General features: G+C 47.2%; 1 protein-coding gene and 1 long non-coding RNA gene across 3 annotated transcripts in view; one reads left to right on the top strand and one right to left on the bottom strand.

Annotated features, from left to right (window-relative positions):
• Window positions 1-15,555, bottom strand: part of Pde8b (phosphodiesterase 8B) — a 227,246-nt gene that overhangs the window by 205,963 nt on the left and 5,728 nt on the right. The gene's annotated exons all lie outside the window — the stretch shown is intronic.
• LOC121822799 (uncharacterized) lies at window positions 2,950-15,365 on the top strand. The gene is made up of 3 exons (XR_006064036.2): window positions 2,950-3,434; window positions 11,414-11,827; window positions 13,157-15,365. It is a non-coding gene; the product is annotated as an uncharacterized LOC121822799 (long non-coding RNA).

Here is a 15,555-nt window from a genome sequence, read left to right on the forward strand (position 1 = left end):
AAAAATCCTAACCCAGAGAGAGAGGTGAGTTTGGGAGACAGAGACCTGGAAGATGTCACCAAGAAGATTAAGGGTGTAGTTCCCCAAAGAAGGGGCAGGATTTGAATCTGGAAAAAGAAGGCACTACAGAAGACCTCCATGAAGACCCAGGGGTGGGAACATTCTCTGAATACTTGAAGAACAATAAAAGAGGTGGCTTAAATGCCTTATGGTAGAGGGTCATAGGAACCATGTGTGTTGCAATCCAAGGGTCTTGCTGAGCCATCCATCCTCACTGGCTTTGGGACAGCTGGCCCTGCCCCTCGCTGGACAATACAGCAGGAGGACTGGCCCTGTCCCCCACGGGAAGCTGGCTCCCCTCCACATACACACTTGGTAGAGATGGCCCCATCCCTCACCAAGGGCAGGGGAGCACTGTCCCCCAAAGGCATGGGCCTAGGAGAGCTAGCTCTGTCTCTCACCTGAGGGAGTGGTCCCAGTGGCCTGGACCAACCAATTCAGCTACCACCCAGACCCACATCCTGGGCCTTGGGTTGGCCCACCCTAACCTCTATACCCCATCTGTGACCTGCGGGGGTGAGCAAAGGGACTGGTCCCCAGAAGGATAGCTGTAGATCTCCATGACTAGGACAACAGCAGGACATCCGAGAGGCATTTCAATGAGAGTCCAGTGATGGTGGTGTGCCGGAGGCCTTGAACCAGACCCATGACTCACTGCAATGGACATGTTGTGGGTGGGGCTGATTGGACGAAAGGGTCTACTGTGTGACACACCACAGCTCCTGATGCCGCGGGATGAATGAAGTGTTGGAAAGATGGAGGAGTGAGGTGGGTTTTTTGTTTGTTTTTAGTTAATTGAGGGGTGTCTTTTGGAGGAGCATGCTGCACGGGTGAGGGGCAGATGTGGAGGGTCTGGGAGGTGAGTAGCATTGAGTTCATGATGTGAAATTCCCAAAGAATCAATAAAGAATTATGCAAAACAAACAAACAAACAAAAACCTTGGGGTAAAACCACTATGCATCACAAAGGATTACACTGGACTTTCTAAAACGTGTTGCGGTGGTGTTTGGCATTTTTTGGTGTTGTCATGTGTTATGTGTCTTAGTTTGTGTTAGTGACATTAATAATAACAATGTGTTATTATTATTATTATTATTATTATTACTACACTATTATTACCAAGGAACCAAATGCCAGGCCACAGAGCTTGGCTCCATCCTAAGCATGAGAATCACTCTGGTTCTTAGTAAAACTCAAGGGCTATTTGTCCGATGGAGATGACTGCATGTTCGCTGACTGGCCTGAGGGAGTTGGGAGTGAGGTCCAAAGTGAGGAGTTAGCAGACCCGGGGTAGTGGGGTCTTTACAGACCCAGTTTAGACGTCCTAGACAGGCGAGCCGAACCCCTACCCCCGAGGTGATAATGACTGAATTAATTACCTGGAAGGGGGTAATAGGGTTAAAAGAAGTCATAAAAGTGGGGGCCTAACCCACTAAGACTGCGGTTCTTTTCAGAAAAGGGGGCCCCAGCACTGCCCACACATCTCCGAAGGAGCCTGTCAGTTCATACAGGGAAGACAGTGTCTAAGGCCAACAGGGGAGCCTGGCCAGACACCCCCCATGCTTGCACCCTGAGCTGGGAGTTCTAGACTCCTGATTTATGAAAAAGTGGATTTCTGTTGTATAGACCACCCAGTCTCTGGTATCTTGTTGAGACAGTCTTAGCACACTAAGCCAATACAATAACGTGGAATAGATGGATTTGTGAGGCTAGGAGTAAAGGGGGTAAGGGACTTGACAGATCCTATTGTGACTGGATTCCTGGGATCTGGTGTCTGATTAGACAAGGGGCCAAGGAGCCTGCGTTCTCAAAAGCAACTGCCAAATTCCCAGCTGAGATACCCAGGGCAAAGTGCATGAGAACGCCGAGTAGTCCTGTAAGAAATGACATCTGTACACACAGCGGGCACTTGCCCTGTACTCACAGCGGGCATTTCCCCTGTACTCACAGCAGATGTTTCCCCTGTACACACAGTGGGCGCTTCCCCTGTACACACAGTGGACATTTCCCCTGTGCATACAGCAGGCGCTTCCCCTGTGCATACAGTGGGCACTTCCCCTGCACTCACAGTGGACATTTCCCCTGTACACACAGCAGATGTTTCCCCTGTACACACAGTGGGCGCTTCCCCTGTACACACAGTGGACATTTCCCCTGTACACACAGCAGATGTTTCCCTTGTACACACAGTGGACATTTCCCCTGTACACACAGTGGACATTTCCCCTGTACACACAGCGGACATTTCCCCTGCACTCACAGTGGGCGTTTCCCCTATACACACACAGGCACGTGCTTCCCCTGGATTTGCAATTTTGTGGGGCTCAGAAGTTTGAGTCTAGAAACCAGAAAGTATCTACTCAACACAAGAGCTGACATTTGTCCCCAGAACAGGACTAGAATATGAGATAAGACATCAAGAAGGTCTTTTGTGTCTACTGCTGGGCCTGGAGAATTTACAACTAGGGAGGAAAAACACTCAGCATTGTTTTATAAATTCTTTTTTTATTATAATTTTTATATACATTGGTGTTTGACCTGCATGTCTTTGTGTGGGAGTCTGATCCACAAGAACTTGAGTTACAGACTGTGAGCTGCCATGTGGGTGCTGGGAATTGAACCCGGGTCCTCTGGAAGAGCAGCCAGTGATCTTAACCACAGAGCCATCTCTCCAGCCCCTTGTTATTGTTTTAAAGACCAGAAGAGGGCAGATAGACATGTCAGTCTCCAGGTCCTCCTTGTCAACCAACAAATGGATGGCCCACCCTTTCCCTGAGAGAATAAGAGACATCTCTTTGCCAAGACTTCCTTGGGTTTCCCTACAGCCAGGCACACCCAGGGATGTTAGTTTCTTGCTTCCTGTTTGGATTGCTAAGTTCAGCCTTGGAGACTTTTGCTGCAAGAACTGCTTTTAAACCCTTGGAATTCCACTTCATTACCAGTTGCAGGGGCCTCAAGGCCGCAGCTCAGCCCAAGGGCCCTGCCTTAGGCCCTTCTGAGGATCCTGTGTCTTAGTCCTCTTGCTTTGGCTGCTGGGGGCAGATCTAGAAGCCTTCTGACAGGAAGTGTCTTCCTTCTGGAATTTGACATTTGCTCTGCAGCATGGCACTTCGGCTATTATATCACTAAACGTCTCCAAGGCAACAGTAGCTGGGGGCCTGACTGATAACTTCTTCATATCATGAACAGAAATAGCGTAAGTCACATGGTTCTCCCAACCAGTGACAACCAAACTTCAGCAGACGTCAGAGTGGGTGATCTCTGCTAAAACACAGGTTGCGAGGCCAGAGAATGTGGGTTTCAAACTCCTTCCTCGGTGACGGGACTGCCACTTACTCAGGATCACACTTTGGAAACCACTTCCGTACACAAGGTAAGATATTACAAACAAAAGCGGAGGGCCCAGCAAAAATCTTCACGTGTGATATTTGATTTTCTAAGACACAACTTGTGCACTGGCTGAAGCTTCGTTTCACAGAGAATTGCCATAGAATACTACCAGCTGAAGGATGAGAATGTGTTAGATTTGGGGGGGTCTCCAATCATGCTTCCTGACCTCTGGAAGTGTGTCTGAGGAGGACTAGTTTACCCACAGACGTCAATGTGATATTGATGTTCACAACAGCAATGCATTCCCAGTAGGGCACTTGATTTCATGTTTCTTACTATAAATCATTTAAACCTAGGAACACCAGTCCACTGTGTTTTAGGAACAATAAAGTTAGGTAAAAAAGAGGCCTGGTGAGTTAGGTGAAGGAGAGACAATGTAAATTTGCCACCCTGTGGGAACCGCTCATTAGCAACAGTTTTGAACATTGCATGCCTTATTTCTCTAGGCTGCTCTTGTGTTTGTGTCTTTGGATAGGAAATTTTTCAACACCTCTTTTCTGTTGACCATTGACCCGAACTCCCACCTGGTGTGGTTAATTGTTTGCTTTCTCTAAGCATTGAGTCGCCCACTTTTAGAAGTGAAACCCCACATAAGCCTTTAACAAAGAAATATGGCCAATGCTGTGCACAACGCATTTCTCACTGAGATCTCAAAGCCTTCACGTCAGTAAATCTACTTATATTTAAATCACCAGCTGTTACTACCGATCTTTCCCAGGGAAGTCACAAGAGGCACCTACCTCTCCTCACTATGTCCCTTTCCAGGGAAGTCATAAGCGGCACCTACCTCTCCTTGAACCAAGGTACAATTCCACCAAAGTTTACTCTGGGGAGCCAATGAGTTTATAGGGCTTACTTACAGAACATTTAAGTGAGGGGTTACTTACAGGAATGTGGGTGCTCCCTTGCAAAAGCTCACACCAGAAAGTCTTTACCTAACAGGGATACCAACTTTCCTATAGCCGCATAGATAAAGCCTGCCTCCTCTGGTCTTCCCCAGTGTGTATATATAGTCTAGCCACTCCCCAAGGCCAGTGCAGTTAGGACAGCGTTGCATACAACAGGTAGTAGGAGCTCACAGGTGAAGGTCTTATGACCCTGTGTGCCCCCTTAGGAGGAGATGTAAACAGTCAACCAGCCCAGCTGGGAGATCATTTGCAAGTGGGCACAGCCGAACTCCCCAAGACAGCAATTGTTTGGCTGAAAGTATATTCCTGTACAATCCCAGCATAAACATGAGCTTAAACACACACACACACACACACACAGAGAGAGAGAGAGAGAGAGAGAGAGAGAGAGAGAGAGAGAGAGAGAGCTCTATAGAGTCTTGAGATGAAAGGGACACATCAGAGCATGTGTGACATGGGAGTTATCTTTGGATGATGACAAGGAAAAAATATCCTCTGGACACAGCACAACAGTGACGCGTGTGACCTCACAGCTGCTGTGACAGCATGCACGAGACCTGTGCAAGCACAAACCAGACCAGATCTCAGCACAGAGAGGGGAGGTAGGCACGAAATTCCACCCTTAGCCTTGAAGCTATCGGCAACGGTGAGCGGCTGGGAGAGGAGAGTGGGTTTTCTCTGAGAGTGTCATCCCTGGTAAGCCAACCATGCTCCAGTGGGAGGCCACTCATCCAAGGACACGTGCACAATACCAATTGGCGTGACGTGGGGAGAGGGGAGGAGCAAAGTTGGGTGGATAAGGAGGTAGGGGTGGAACCAGGAAGGAGGATGAATATGATCAAGATATGGAGGATGAATATGATCAAGATACAGTGTATGAAATTTTTAAAAAGTCAAATCAAATTAAAAAGAAAAAAAAAACTAAATTTGGGAGCTAAAACTACAAAACTCTTAAAAACCTGTAGCCTCCAGGCTTAGAAGATAGAGAGGTCATGAGTTCAAGGCCAGCCTGATAAAATTAATTACAAAACAATAGTGAACTGAGGCACAGACGCAGGTATGACCCTGTGTTCGGACTTGGGCCTTGTAGGCATACTAAGTGAAAGGAGCCACCCAAAAGGCCACAGAGGTCTGTGTGCGCACGACATCCAGTCTATTCTGACAAGTTCAGACAGGTAAATCAGGTAGTGGTCAGGGTTTGGAGAGTTGGAGCTCAGAGAATGGCTGCTTCAGGGACATGGGATTTCCTTTCAGGGGGATTTCTTCTTGAAGAGCTGGAACTAGACAGGGGGTGTGGTTGCATGGTGTTGTGAAGTGAAGTATGCTTCATCAGACACTTTGAACTGGCGATTTTAAGTTGTGCACAACTTATCATGAAGCAATGTCACTTACCACTTTACTAGAACAAATGAAAAACACACAGCAGTGTGGAATCAATGTAGGGAAAGCACCTGACAATTCCCTATATGTGCTCATATAAACCATTTATGAAAGGCCCTGGGTTCAATCCACTGCATCAAAAAAGAAAGAAAGGAGAAAACTCGGTATCATTCTTAGCTGAGAATTATCCAGTGCCTCTCATATCCATAACAAAACATGTACCACACCTACACTAGAGACCCTCACCACTACCACACTAAAGCAAGAACAGAAAGCAACACGGGCTGGGAAGGAAGAGCTCTGTTCACAAGCACTCGAGTGTGCAAAGAAAACCCTAACAACCTCAAAAGCAACCACTGGAACCAGTAAGTGAGTTCAGCAAATCTCAGAACACAGGTCACCCGGTTTCTATAGGCTAGTAATGAGGAATTGGGAATTTGACATTTGAAGTGCCATTTACGATCATATTGAGAAGCATAAACATTTCTCCTTGCGAAAAAGCTAAAACATCAACAAAAGGTGTGAGAAACTCAAGCTCATCCAGATCCACTCGATTGCATGGCAGACTCCTTGTTGCTGGGATGTCAGTTCTCCAAAACTGACTGTTGGATCTGTTCAGTGCCATCCCAGTCTAGAAACTGACCAAAGGACTCTAAGATCTGGGTAGAAATACAAAAGGTCTGCAATAACTCAATGAGTTCTGCAAACAACATGGAAAGATTACGCCTGCTTTTAAGACTGAATAGACAGTCACGGTGAACAAAGGAGGTAGAGCCAGTGTGATGATGGACAAGTAGACAGATGGAACACTATACTGTCCAGGTACCGGACAGCGCATCAACTCAGTTTCAATAACAGTTCCATGGAAGTCAACTGGTAATGTGGAGTCTTTTCAGCACGGTGCTAGGATGGCTGTGTACACAAGGCAATGAAACAAAATCAGCACAGAAATAAAAACCCTGACCCTTACTTTATACCGTTCACAAATATTAACCATATGGGTCACAGAATTAAGCAAAGAATCCAAGGCTTAAAAACATCTAGAAGTAAACATGGATGTTTACAGACGTGGAGTAGGCAAAGATTGCTTAGAAAAAAATGCAAAAGGAATGTGCCACCAAACGGGAAAAAAGTGTGTGTTGGAGTTCAACAGAAGCTTGGCAGTCTGTTCTTGTAAAGAGTTTTTAAGAAAAGAAAAAGGGAAGTCAGTGACTGGGAGAAAAAGACATCCAGAATATATCTACCTCACAGGATTGGAGGTGGGTGATGGGACAGAGGTTGTCCAGCATAAGCAAGACCCTGGGCTCAAGCCCCAACACCACACACAGAGAACATGCATACAAGGACACACACACACACATACACCACACACACAGACTGGCACATGTAGACACACACACATACACCACACACACACAGGCATACACACATGGACACACACGGACTGGCACACATGGACACACACATATATTACACACACAAACAGGTACATGTAGACACACACACATACACCACACACACAGGCACACGTGGACACACACACACCACGCACACACAGACAAGCACACATGGACATGCACACACACACACACACACACGTAAGTTGATAATCAGAAGATAGACAACTTGATTAAAAATAGGACAAAATATTTTAATAACTTCACAATATCAGAAGTAAAAATGGACAGTATAAACATGGGGAAATAAATCTTCACCATCTGTCATCAATAAAATGCCTATGAACCACAAGGATATCTCACCACACACCCATGAGTGTGGCTAACTAACCGGCACTTGCTCCATACTCTTACATGTGGCTACATGTGCTGGCACAATTGCTGTATTAATTTTCTTATTAAATATACTGCACACTCAGCACAGAACCATGCCACTTCCTCTAGTCAGCTGTGTTCAACGGCTTCCCTCTGGGCGTTCACAGAAGATTTTTAAATACGAGCCCCAAACTGGACACAACTTGAAGGTCCATTAGCCAAGGAATAAATAAATGTGGTGCGCCCATAAAATGAAAAACTAAAAGATAAGAAATGACCAACTTCAGACACTTTTATCAATATATATGAAACTCGCTGTCATACTGCCTGAAACAGGGCAGCCACAAAAGGTCACAGATATGCGTTCCTTTTCTTACTACCGAAGACCTGGTAAGAAACAAATGAAAGAGGCCAGTCCTCTTCTGCCTGTGGTGTGAAGATGATGTACAGGCCGTCACGAGGAAGGCACTGTGGCAGCAGAAACGCGGGGCTGCATGCTGACATGTCAGAGGAAACGCGGGGCTGCATGCTGACATGTCAGAGGAAACGCGGGGCTGCATGCTGACATGTCAGAGGAAACGCGGGGCTGCATGGTCACGTGTCAGAGGAAACGCGGGGCTGCATGCTGACATGTCACATGTCAGAGGAAACACGGGGCTGCATGCTGACATGTCAGAGGAAACGCGGGGCTGCATGCCCACGTGTCAGAGGAAATACGGAGCTGCATGCCCACGTGCCAGAGGAAACGCGGGGCTGCATGGTCACGTGTCAGAGGAAACGCGGGGCTGCATGCTGACATGTCAGAGGAAACACGAGGCTGCATGCTGACATGTCACGTGTCAGAGGAAACACGGGGCTGCATGCCCACGTGTCAGAGGAAACGCGGGGCTGCATGCTCACGTGCCAGAGGAAACGCGGGGCTGCATGGTCACGTGTCAGAGGAAACGCGGGGCTGCATGCTGACATGTCAGAGGAAACACGAGGCTGCATGCTGACATGTCACGTGTCAGAGGAAACGCGGGGCTGCATGCCCACGTGTCAGAGGAAATACGGAGCTGCATGCCCACGTGCCAGAGGAAACGCGGGGCTGCATGCCCACGTGTCAGAGGAAATACGGAGCTGCATGCCCACGTGTCAGAGGCACAGGAAGCAAAGGCGAGGACAGGAAGCAAGGCGAAGTTATGCAACCTCAGGCCCCTCCCCACAGGGATGCACTTCCGCTAGCTAGGCCTCAACTTCTATTGGTTCACAGCCTCCCAAACAGCGCCACGTCAGGGGACCGGATGTCCAGACGCTTGAGCCCGGTTGTGGTTGGCGTTTCAATCGACTCCATGACAGTGTGTGGTGTTGATGGAAGACCAGTAAAGGCCACGCTACCTAAGAGAAGAGATCAGTGGGTGCTTGGTGACTCTTGTCCTGAACTAACCTCAAGAAGCGTGGACTGGGTTGGTGGACCTGGATTGTATCACATTACGATAGTGATTGTACATCACACGATGAAATTCTTCATCAAAACTTATGAGTTGAGGCCAGGTGTGGCGGCACACACCTCTAATCCTAACACTCGGGAGGCAGAGGCAGGTGGATCTCTGTGGGCTGGGGACCAGCCTGGTCTACGTAGTGAGTTCCAGGCCAGTCAGGACCACATAGTGAGACCCTATTTTAGAAAAATAAACTCATGAATTGTATACTTTGAAAGGCGTGTGGTTTAATTTATTTGCAGCTGTATAGAGTTCAAGCAAGCTTTTTTTTTTTTAATTTGCAGCATTTAACTATTACAAACAAAACTATCTCCCCAAATTCCCAGTTGAAGTCATAAAGCCTAATGGGATCACACATACAGGAGAGACTTCCGCAGGGTAGGTAAGCTTTGATGAGGATAAGGAGCTCTAATCCAATAACACTGGTGTCTTCTGGAAGAGACACTGTAAAGTACACACACACACACACACACACACACACACACATCTACATATGTACACACATTCATACACACGCAAACACACATACACATGCACACATGCACAGACACACAGACACACACACAGTCATGCGAAGACACAGCAGGATGACAGGGTGTGTACAAGTCAGAAAGAAACATCTCCCCAGAAGAAACCCCGACACCCAGCACCCTGGCTTTCCACTTTCAGCCTTCAGAACTGTGAGAAATGAGTTTCAGTGGTTTGGGTCACCCCGGCATGCACTATTTTGTTATAGCAACCTGTGGGAAGACTAATACATCTCGGCTCCTGACCACAGGACACAGCTCAGCCCCCTTGTCACTCTGTTCTCCTCAGACCTGTAGAATCTATGTGGGGGCCACAAAGGTTTCCCAGTGAGAGCTGAGCTTGCTTTACCCAGCAGGGTTGCATTAGAGGATAGCTTGACCATGTGCATGGTTACCAGGTGACTGGAACGGTCTGCACTTGGCTGAGCTAGGGGGAGGTCTTTTGCTCCACCCCTTGGCATTCCTATAAATAGCCCTTTAGAAGAGACAGGAGGGGCCAGTGGATAATGATCCAGGCCCTCCCGAGGCTATCCTGTGTTTCTGTTTCTTTCCCCTCTGTATTTCTATCTAAATCTCTTATCCCTCTCTCCTCAAGAGCTCCCTGTCATAAAATGTGGGAGCTGGTCTCCCACAAATCTATGTGGAGAGGCTTCCCAGTTACAGTTCTACAGATGGTCTAAACAGGTCGCATAGTTTGTTCACATGTGAGACCCAGAAGGATGATGGGAACAACCTTCACCCTCATCATTGTAAATCAGACTTTAGAGACACTGCGCTCTTGCCTTCTGGTGAATCCTCTTGGAACTGGCCACTGCACTATTAAAGGATGTGTCCTAGTCAGCATCAACCATCAAGTTAGCACAGCTCGGAGTCACATGATGGTGGAGCCTCGGCTGATGTACTTCCTGGATCAGATGAGCCTATGTTATGTCTGGGGTGGGTTGTCAACTGATACTTGAGGGCCTAGCCCACGGTGGGAGGTGCCAGCCTGGGACAGGTGGTCCTGGGCTCTGTAAAGAAGCTAGCTGAACATCAACCTGTGAGAAAGATCATGAGGCAGTATTTGTCCGTGGTTTCTGATATACTTTCATGGCAGTGAGTAAATTCCCTGGTTAGAAATAATTCTGAGTGGAACAGAAAGCAAGTTCCTGCCCTGGTTTCGCTCAATAATGGACTGTGACTTGTAATAAAAAATAAATTCCTTCCCTTGCCATGTTGCTTTTGATCAGTGTTTGTCACACGCAGAAACACAATGAAACTAGAACATTGTCCTTTTTCTCTGCCTTTCATCCCTTGTGCCAGAAACGATTTCTGGGGGCTAGAAAGATGACTCAGCAGTTAGGAGTGCTTACAGCTCTCACAGAGGCCCAGGTTCAGCTTCCGGCATCCACACAGCCGCTCGCAACCACTCACAACTCCAGTTCCAGGGATCTGGTACATTCTACTAGTCTCCTGAGCACCACGCACACACAGTATACATACATACACACACACACACACATATATATATACACAAGCAGGCACCATGCACACACAGTATACATACATACACACATACACACACACACACATATATATATATATATATATACAAGCAGGCACCATGCACACACAGTATACATATACATACAAGCAGGCACTCATACTCACATGGTAAACATATATATATACAAGCAGGCACCCGCACATACGCATAAAATAAAGATAAATCTTTACAAATAATCCCCGTGATTCATTGGCTCTCATTTTTTCAGTCGACAGAGCACAGTCCCTATCTCTTCTGTAGTTATCTTACAGGCTCTCAAGGTTTTGGAACTCCAGGAGAAGGAGCCCTTTATTTTGACCATGAGATGGTAAACTGTTGCACTCAAGGTCTGGCTTTCGATCTCCGCAGACAATGATCGTTCTTGATATCAGCCCAGCTTCTCCGAGGCCACTCATGGGGAAGAATTCGTGAAGACATGAGCAAAAAAACAGATGCGCACAGGGAGCGAACCCGACAAATGGACTGAGGGTAAACGTTCACCCCGTGTGGCTCTGGGAAGGACTTCGGAGAGATTCTACCACCTCTGATCTTTCTCGCGCCCTGCAAACACTGCAAACACCCACCTGCAAACGCTGTTTGCTCCACTTGGGAAACTGGCTCAGAATCCACCTGTCTCTCATCATCTCCGCCGCACCATCCTGGCCGAAGACACCAGCATCTCCAGCCTGGATTGTGGCTGTGGTCCCTTAGCACATCTCTTAACTTCATTTAGAGCCCCTGGATTTTCACCAGAAGTTTCTAGAAGCCATCACCTCCCGTCAGGTGGGTCTCAACAAGTCTGAGACCACCAGGTCTCAACAAGCCTGGCTCTCTATGACCCGTCTGCTTTCAGCCCCCACTGCCCCCCCTTGCCAGTGCCCCCCCTTACCGCTGCCACCCCACCCCCCACCCCCACCCCCCTGCTGTGTTTCCGCTAGCCTGCTGATTCACTTCACACACAAGAACAGTTCCCGTAGGGCCTCCACGCCTGCTGTTACTCCTGCTTGGAATATAGGTCTCCAGATTTCAACTGCCATGGACAGCGGTGGAGGCAGACGAGATCCCACGGTCTGGGTAAGTCCCTCCAAAGGGAGGGGAAGGGACTGGAGAGGACAGGGTGGCGCAGCTAAACCTGGGCTGAGGCAAGAGGCCGTCTAAGACAAGTGGGATCAGAAGAGGCATCCCGAGCCTCTTCCCCTCCATCCTTCACCTGGAGGCTTCATTTTACCCCGCAGCGTCCTCACCAGCGTACCTGGCTCTCAGGTACGCCTGGAACAGACACAGAGCCTCGTCCGTCCGTCCGTGCGTGCATGCGTGCGTGGTGCGTGCTGTCGCCGGACAATGTCACTGCTGACACCGTGTGCTGTGTGTGACACACGGCTTCACCCTTCCTCCGAGCACAGCTGCCTTCCCCTGCTGTCACTGTCCCGTTTATCCCCACCCCTCATGCATCTCTTGTAGCCAGGGGATTTCTACTGCTCTTGCAAGGATCCGCGGTGAACTTCTAACGGAAGAGTCACAACAGGAGAAGCAGCACCCCGAGAACTCCAAGTGCATGCCATGTCACAAGATCCCAAGTGCCCTTAGATGGCAAAATCCACCCCATGAGAGACAGATAGATGGTGAACACGCTCTGGTGGCCACTGTCCCTCGGAAAGTGCTGTTCTAGCATAAAACTGAGTTTTCTCTTGAGGATTGAAAAGGAGTGCCACAAATGGTTCTCTTTGGACAGAAATCCCGGGCAATGGTCCCTCTCTTCTGTGTCAATACGTTTCATCTCAAGTTTTCCTCAGATCATTCCATCACCAGCAGGGACAGGGTCAGAACGACTCACCAGCTGTCCAAAATGCTGTATTGCAAACAAACAAAAACTGATATAGAATTTTCTTTAGAGACTTCTAAGTAGAAGTAGAGAGCAGGTGTTTGAGAAATCATTTCTTCCTTATTTATAACCCACGTGACCTCCTGGAGAGGTGCAGCGGTAAGGAACTCATGAACAGCTATTTATTAAGTCACCTTCCTTCTAGGGAATGTGTCTCCACAGACCTTCCATAGACATAACCGTGCTAGAGGACTAGCCTTTTTATTCTTTTCAACTCCGTTCTCTCGCAGACTTAGCATCGTGTGGATGCCACCAAGGTTTGCTGCTGGATCATGGTTCTTGGAGGCCCGGAAATTTAAAAGCATGGTGCTGGCACCTGCTTGGTCTGGTGAGGACCTTCTTGCTGTATCATAACATAGTGGAGGACGAGATAGCGGGGATACCAGAGGACGCCTCTCCTCCTCTCTTTATCAAGCCACAGTTCCATCGTAGGAGACCAGAACTCCACAAAGAAAGCTTTCATGGGGTGGGCTGGTACCTGGGGTCCACAAAAGGTCTTTCTCTGGCAGACCCAGTCATGAGGTCCAGATGAAGTAGGTCCAAATGACACAATGGCCACTGCTCAAGGGCACAGACAGAAAACCTTGGTAATGTTCACATGGTGTTAATGCTGCATACATTCAGAAGATGAGCCATGTAACCATGGCTTCCTTGACCTATATTCCAAAGGCTCCATCAAACAGAGAGGGCCCTGGTAAACATTTGCGGCAGAAGCAGAGCCACCACGGAGTCCCTGAACAAGGGGACGCAGAGGAGAAAGGTGAGGTTGGAATTGCTGCAGAGTTCCCCAACCATGGAAATGCTTCTTGGAGCCACGGGGGTAAGACTGATCCCAAGACTCTAGGCTAGGCTGTAAGAAATATATTTCTGGGACTCAGCAGTTAAGAACACTTGCAGCTATTGAAGAAGACCAGGGTTTGGTTCCCAGCACCCACATGTCCATAACTCCAGTTCCAGGAAATCCAGCCTCTGTGGGCACCAGGCCTGCAGTAAGGACTCATTATAGATGCAGGCGAACACTCACACACATGAACTAACTAAGTTTCTTTGAAAAAAAATTAATTTGTTTTCTTTGTAAATTACCCAATCTTGGGTATTCGGCGACAACAATAGAAAACAGTCTAATATATACACACACAATGGGATTATCTCTACTGTATGACTTGTTTGATTTCACAGGCCCGTGGCTGGAGGGTAATTTGCTTTAGGATTAATCTTGCTTAGAGTCTCATTCAGAAGCGATTCAGATAAGACTCTGGACTTTGGACTTTTGAGTTGGTGCTGGATGAATTATGACTTGTGGGCTATTGGGATGGAATAAGTAGATTTTATATGTGAGAAGGACAGGAATTTTGGAGACCAAAGGGAAAATGGTATAGTCTGAATGTATCCCTCAAAATGTATGTTTTGGAAATTAATCCCAAGAACAACAACATAGGGAAGTGGGCCCTTTGTGAGGCTCCACCCTCATGAATGGGTTGATTGCAGTTATTAAAAGGGTTTTCAGAGGAAACTGTGTCACTTTTTACCTTATTTGTCCCTTCTACCATGTGAGGACATGGCACTCCCTCCCCAGAGGACATGGCAAAAAAAAAAAAAAAAAAAAAAAAAAAAAGCCACCTTGGAAGCAGACAGCAGTCCTCATCAGAAGATGCAACCTGTTGATGTTTTGATCTTAGATTTTTCTAATCTTACAGAGCTATGGGAAATACAATTTCAATGTTTATGAAATTTCCAACCTTGGACATTTTGTTATAGTAGTACAAATAGAGTAAGACATTCTATACCTCACTCCCGAAGAGACACTCAGTTCTGGGTCACGTTAAGTGACTTTCACAAGTCAGAAAGCTGAGGCCAGACAACACCATGCCAGAGGACATAGACGTTGTTGTGTCGAGGGAAAGGGACTCAGCTTGTGAGACAGGGGCTCTGGTTATCATTCTTGCCACCGCTGTTAGATTTCATCACCTCTAAGGCACATGGGTACACAAAATACAATCACTTTTGTATCACTAAGAAACATCCTTGCTGTCTATTAAGCGATATGACCGCCTAAGGCCAGTCCTACAGGATATAAGAATCAATCCCACTGGCTTCCCATTTCTTGATTATTTTCATCTACCCCAATGGGTTAGGTAATTTCTTCTGCCTTCAGGTTGGATACTTGACATTTAATAGATAATCCTCAAATAGTGAAAATCTAGCCATATGTGCTTGGGGATTGCCTTTCTTAAAAGCTTGTACTTTGCAAAAATAGACTAAGAAAGCAAAGTTGATATTGCATCATTCCTTCACTGACAAATATTTACTTCATCAATATCAAATTTATGCCCCATGCTCTATTTCCTTGACTCTCTGTATAAACAATGACTTTTAGTTTGAATGTCAAACTATAGGAGAACATTTTGAAATTAACTCATCAGCAATTAATCAGCAGTGCATCCCCTTTGATAGAAAATTTGAAAACAAAAAAGCCAAAACTACCTACACATTCACAGACAATGACAAATCCATCCAGCCACTGCCTGGCTGGTAGCCATTTATCAGATGCTGCCAGCCAGCAGCACCGTGGTCACAGATTCATGCTGGTGATCAGTCCCCAAGACACAACGAGCTTCGCCACTGTCCC

The sequence above is a fragment of the Peromyscus maniculatus genome, chromosome 15 (assembly GCF_049852395.1).
Source record: "Peromyscus maniculatus bairdii isolate BWxNUB_F1_BW_parent chromosome 15, HU_Pman_BW_mat_3.1, whole genome shotgun sequence".
Classification (NCBI taxonomy): Eukaryota; Metazoa; Chordata; class Mammalia; order Rodentia; family Cricetidae; genus Peromyscus; species Peromyscus maniculatus.